The sequence below is a fragment of the Saccopteryx bilineata genome, chromosome 5 (assembly GCF_036850765.1).
Source record: "Saccopteryx bilineata isolate mSacBil1 chromosome 5, mSacBil1_pri_phased_curated, whole genome shotgun sequence".
In the NCBI taxonomy this organism is placed as follows: domain Eukaryota; kingdom Metazoa; phylum Chordata; class Mammalia; order Chiroptera; family Emballonuridae; genus Saccopteryx; species Saccopteryx bilineata.
In genome coordinates, this window is record NC_089494.1 from 112,272,254 (window position 1) to 112,278,235 (window position 5,982).

The following is a 5,982-nucleotide window of genomic DNA, read 5'->3' on the forward strand; positions in this document are numbered from 1 at the left end:
CGTCCTAGTCCTTCTCCATTTTTAAGATTGTCTTTAACCTTTTGCATTTTAATATAATATGTCTTGGTGTGGGCTTCTGTGAATATCTTATATGGGACTATTTGTGCCTCGTAGACTTCTATGCCTATTTTCTTGACCAGTTTGGGGAAGTTTTCTGTCATTACTTTTCAAATAGGTTTTCAATTTTTGTTCTCTCTTTTCATCTTCCAGGACCACCATTATGCAAATGTTGGTACACTTAAAGTTGTCCCAGAAGCACCTTACACTGTCTTTGTTTATTATTTTTCTTTTAGCTGTTCTGATTGGGTGTTCTTTGTTTTTTTATATTCCAAATTGCTGATTTAATTTTTAGCTTCATCTACTTTACAGTAGATTCCCTGTAAATTATTTTTCATTTCAGTTAGGGTACCTTTCATTTCTGACTGGTTCATTGTTATGGTTTCTATGTTCTTTTTCATGCTGTTGAACTTCTTACTAAGTTCCTTGAACACCTTTATAATAATTGTTTTGAACTCTCTAGTAGTTTGCTTGCCTCCAATTCATTTAGATTTTTTGGCGGGGAGATTTCTCTGTTCTTTTATTTCAGATATGTTTCTTTTCTCTGCATTTTGGCTGCTTCCTTATGTTTGTTTCTATGTATTTAGTAGACTTGCTATGTGTCTCAAACTTAGTAGAGAGACCTTGCATAGTAGGTGTCTTGTATGGTCCAGTGTCACAGCCTCCCTAGTTATCCAATCTGGGCACTTCAGTTGTGCCTCTGTGTGTTCTATGTGGACTATCTTCTTGTACTTGAGCTGTGATTACTGTTGGCATCACTGGAAGGGATTGAACCCTAGGCTGGTCAGCTGCAAAACCCAGCTGGAAATATAGCAGAGGAGCTGCTGTGCAGGAGTTGGCCCTACACAGAAAAACTTGCTTCAGTGGGGCTCTGCTGTTCACTGAGTCTTCCCCATGAGTGTGTTACCCCTGGAGGTGATAGAGTTACAATCCAGTATAATCTGAAACTGTCTACCAGGTAGGTGCTCTGGCTCTTGGGCTTCCTGGGAGGTACAAGATCAGCCACTACCTGTGTCCTGCTTGTGGCCACCAGGCATGAGATACAGTGTTCTGCAAGTGGCTGGTACTTGTGCTGGGCTTTGAGGTTCCTAGGAGAAGCCAAGCTGCAAACCAAGGTCGGCTGCCACTAGTGCCAGGCCTGGTGCCACTTAGCAAAATGTACAGGGTACACAGAGGCCAGATGCTGCTTGTTTGAGAAATTTTAGGGAAGTCCAAAACATGATGCAAGGGATGCCATTTGTATGGAAAAGCCACAGGACAATGTTGTTATATAACTCTACTGAATTTTCATTAATCGTTAATGACATTTGGGAGCACTGATCTGAACAATTAATATTATAGGAAGATTCTGGCTCCAAACTAAGTAAAACTTATGATATACCTCTCTCTTCTTCAAAAATTTCCCAAATCTTTCTGCCTCTTTTTCAACTGATTTGTATTTAGGCAGTTTACTTGAAAGTTTCTATATTTTAGCTGCAACAAAATTCTCTTGAATATCAACTGTCTTATCTTGTGAACAGAAGTGTCAGAAGAAGGAGTAATCTAAAACAGGAGATCATTTGAAAACCTTGTACTTTGTATTGGAATGCAGTGTCCTGTCTGATAATAGCCTTAGTTATACACACCCCCACACTCCCCAAAAAACTGTGGGTTTTAGTCAAAGACAAAATTGATTGCTGACAATGGATCTGAGGGATTTTGATGGAAATTAACTTTTGACAAAAAAAAAAAAAAGAAAGAAAAGAAAAGAAAAAAATTCAGAAGGATCATTTTCAGATAGAAAAGAAGTCATTGTGAATGATGAATGGATCTCCTAAGTAGCTTATCTTTCACATTCCAGGTTATAGAATTATCTGATTAGCAATTTAATTAATTAATATTCTGCTGCTTTGACTATGGAGAAACTCATTCACATAGTATTTTGCTGAAAGAGGTTTGTTTGGAATTGGAAGTTTTTGTATCCTCAAAAAAATCTATGAGAAAAAGTGTTTATGTGTCGATGAATTTACTGAACTCTGTGTGGGCTGAGCAAAGGAGCACCCTCAAAAGGCAACATTAAATTCAGCCTTGAATAATCTGAAGGTTTTCCTTGCTTTATTGATGCTGGCAAAACAGAGATTACTGAGGTTGAGATGATGTTTATATCATATTATCTTTTCCAACAGCTTCCCCGAGGACCAAGAAAATCTTGGTCATGATATCCTCCCCTTCCCCCCCAAACACGTGCATGCACGCGCGCATGCACACACACACACACACACACACACACACACACACACACACTGGTATTGGTTCTTGGGAGTGGGGAAGTTGAGATTCTTATGAAGTTTTAAGAAAACACATCATGAAATACTGTAAAATTGTGTCTGAAAATTGTAAAGCATTTAAAAAGTTGTTCTAAAAGAGCTTTGCTCTGGCAAAAATAAAAGCTTTTTTTAATCAGTTAAAAACTATGTAACTTCTTTCACCAGGAAATTTTAGTTAAGAAGAAATTTAAAAATGAAGGTTGCTAGAGGGTAAATCAAATTTTAAGGACAGAGATTGGTATTTAATTATTTAGAACAGCTAGGAGCTAATTAAGAGCAGAAAGTATTTCATAATGTCTCTGGTTTTAGAAGGTCTAAATCATATTTCTAAAAGGAAATGATTGTCCTCTTTGGAGAAGTGTCTATTCATTTCTTTTGCCCATTTTTTAATTGAATTGTTTATCTTCCTGGTGTTGAGTTTTAGAAGTTTTTTTTTATAAATTTTGGTAATTAACTCCTTATCAGACATATTGGCAAATATGTTCTCCCATTGTGTGGGTTGTCTTTTTATTTTGTTAATGGTGTCTTTAGCTGTGCAAAAGCTTTTTAGTTTGATATACTGTCATTTGTTATCTTGGCCTTCATTACACTTGCCTGTGGAGATAAATCGGCAAAAATATTGTTACAAGAGCTATCAGAGAGTTTACTGCCTATGTTTTCTTCCAAAATGTTTATGGTTTTGTGACTTACATTTAAGTCTTCTTATTCATTTTGAGTTTATTTTTGTGAATGGTGTAAGTAGGTGGTCTAGTTTCATTATTTTGCATGTACCTGTCCAATTTTCCCCATGCCACTTACTAAAGAGACTGTCTTTACTCCACTTTATGTTCTTACCTTCTTTGTCAAATATCAATTGATCATAAGGCAAATAGGCATATGAAAAATAGTTCAACATCACTAATCATCAGAGAAATGCAAATTAAAACCACAATGAGATACCACCTCACACCTGTTAGAATGGTGCTGATTAACAAATCAACACACAATAAGTGCTGGCGAGGATGTGGAGAAAAGGGAATCCTCCTGCACTGCTGGTGGGAATGCAGACTGGTGCAGCCAATGTGGAGAACAGTATGGAGATTCCTCAAAAATTAAAAATGGAACTGCCGGCCCTGGCCGGTTGGCTCAGCGGTAGAGCGTCCGCCTAGCGTGCGGAGGACCCGGGTTCGATTCCCGGCCAGGGCACACGGGAGAAGCGCCCATTTGCTTCTCCACCCCTCCGCCGCGCTTTCCTCTCTGTCTCTCTCTTCCCCTCCCGCAGCCAAGGCTCCATTGGAGCAAAGATGGCCTGGGCGCTGGGGATGGCTCTGTGGCCTCTGCCTCAGGCGCTAGAGTGGCTCTGGTCACAACATGGCGATGCCCAGGATGGGCAGAGCATTGCCCCCTGGTGGGCAGAGCGTCGCCCCTGGTGGGCGTGCCGGCTGGATCCCGGTCGGGCGCATGCGGGAGTCTGTCTGACTGTCTCTCCCTGTTTCCAGCTTCAGAAAAATGAAAAAAAAAAAAAAATGGAACTGCCTTTTGATCCAGTTATCCCATTTTTAGGAATATATCCTAAGAAGACCAAATCACTGATTCAAAAAAAGATATGCATCCCCATGTTTATGGCAGCATTGTTTACAATAGTCAAGATCTGGAAACAGCCCAAATGTCCATCAGTGGACAAGTGGATTAAAAAGTGGTGGTACATATTCACAATGGAATACTACGTGGTCATGAAAAAGAAAACCTTACCTTTTGTGACAGCATGGATGGACCTGGAGATTATTATGCAAAGTGAACTAAACCAGGCAGAGAAAGATAAATACCATATGATCTCACTTATATGTGGACTCTAATGAACAAAGTGAACTGAGGAATGGAATAGAGGCAGAGGTGGGGTCACAGGGACCAGAGGGACAGCTGTCAGAGGGAAGGGTCATGAGGGGATGGGATCAGATAAGGTGAAGAGATTAGTGAAATTATGTGTACATAACACATAGATACAGATAACAGGACAGTAAATCCCAGAGGAAAGCAGAGGAGGGAATTAGGGGGAGGGGGGCAAAGGGGATGTAATGGGGGACACAGGGCTGGAGGTGAGAGTGTTATATTGAATGAGACACTTGAATCCATGTTAACACAATAAATTAAAATTAATTAAAAAAATTATTCCCTTCTGAAGTCATGGTTGTTCTTATGCCTAAAAAATAAACCACAAACAAAAAGATAATTTGTCTTAGCACATCTCTGCCTCCATTTTCAGCTCGCTTTCTTTTGTCTGCTTTTTAAATGTGTCTCACTCATCTTTTCTCTTCTTTTTTTCTCTTTGTATGAACAACTTCTAAATTTAGATGTTCACCATTTTTCTGAGAGAAATAAGGAACGACTTCACAATGGAAGTGACACAGAGCTGTGAACGTGTTTAATTGCCCGCTTGCCATTACTTCCCCTAGCCAGGGGAGGACAGCACCGGTACCTCAGGCTCGAGGTGCCCAAACTAGTGGTGTTCACTACCTCACCCTTCCCAGAATTCCTCCTGAATTCTTTCCCAACTAACAGCACCACAAATTATATAATTGTCTTTGTTTGATATCCCAGGTCATCAATGACTTTACCCCATGTGTCCAATGATAAACTCTCACTTAAAAACTAAATTTTGGCCCTGGCCAGTTGGCTCAGTGGTAGAGCGTCCACCTGGCGTGCAGGAGTCCTAGGTTCGATTCCCAGCCAGGGCACACAAGAGAAGCACCCATCTGCTTCTCCACTCCTCCCCCTCTCCTTCCTCTCTGTCTCTCTCTTCCCCTCCTGCAGCCAAGGCTCCATTGGAGCAAAAAGTTGGCCCGGGCACTGAGGATGGCTCTGTGGCCTCTTCCTCAGGTGCTAGAATGGCTCTGGTTGCAGCAGAGTGATGCCCCGGATGAACAGAGCATCATCCCTTGGTGGGCGTGCTGGGTGGATCCCGGTGGGGCACATGAAGGAGTCTGTCTGACTGCCTCCCGGTTTCCAGCTTCAGAAAAATACAAAAAAACAAAAACAAACAAAAAAAACCCTAAATTTCAAATTATAGATTGGTCTTTCTATAGAATGAATTGATGTTTTCATTTATGTTCTTCAAAACCTTCACTGCCTCAGTGTTGGTAAAGGAATAAGTTCAAATGCCTCCCTATGGCACATGAGGACTGACTCTGGCCCTGACCTTAGCATGCTTTCAATGTAAGTTCAATACAGCACTATCTGAAAAGCTTTGTCTCATTTCGCATCTCTGTTTTGTTATTATTTTTTATAATGTTGTGAGTACTTGCACAATTACATTTGAGGTAGTTATGTAAGTGATTCTTTCTTGCATGTAAACTTCTCAAGGACAGGGAAGGTCTCAGCTACCTTTGAATTCCTAACATGCAGCAGAATTTTGTACATAGCAACCATTTATTTTTTAAATGAATAAATGTGTGCAATTCTGCTTAGTTCTTCTACTACTTTTTTTGTTATGTGACAAGAATAAACATTTAAATATTAGAATGTATTGACAGGTATTTTAAATCTCAGAGAAGAGATTGGAGATAAAAAGGAGAGTGGTCACTCTATCATCCATGTAATCACTACTGTGCCCTCCCTGAATCTTTTATATATATCATCATAT

The 5,982-nt window shown here is 40.1% G+C and overlaps 1 non-coding gene across 1 annotated transcript; it reads left to right on the forward strand.

Annotated features, from left to right (window-relative positions):
- Positions 1–3,472: 3,472 nt before the first annotated feature.
- On the forward strand, positions 3,473–3,548 carry TRNAA-AGC (transfer RNA alanine (anticodon AGC)). Its single transcript has one exon. It is a non-coding gene; the product is annotated as a tRNA-Ala (tRNA).
- Positions 3,549–5,982: the final 2,434 nt, after the last annotated feature.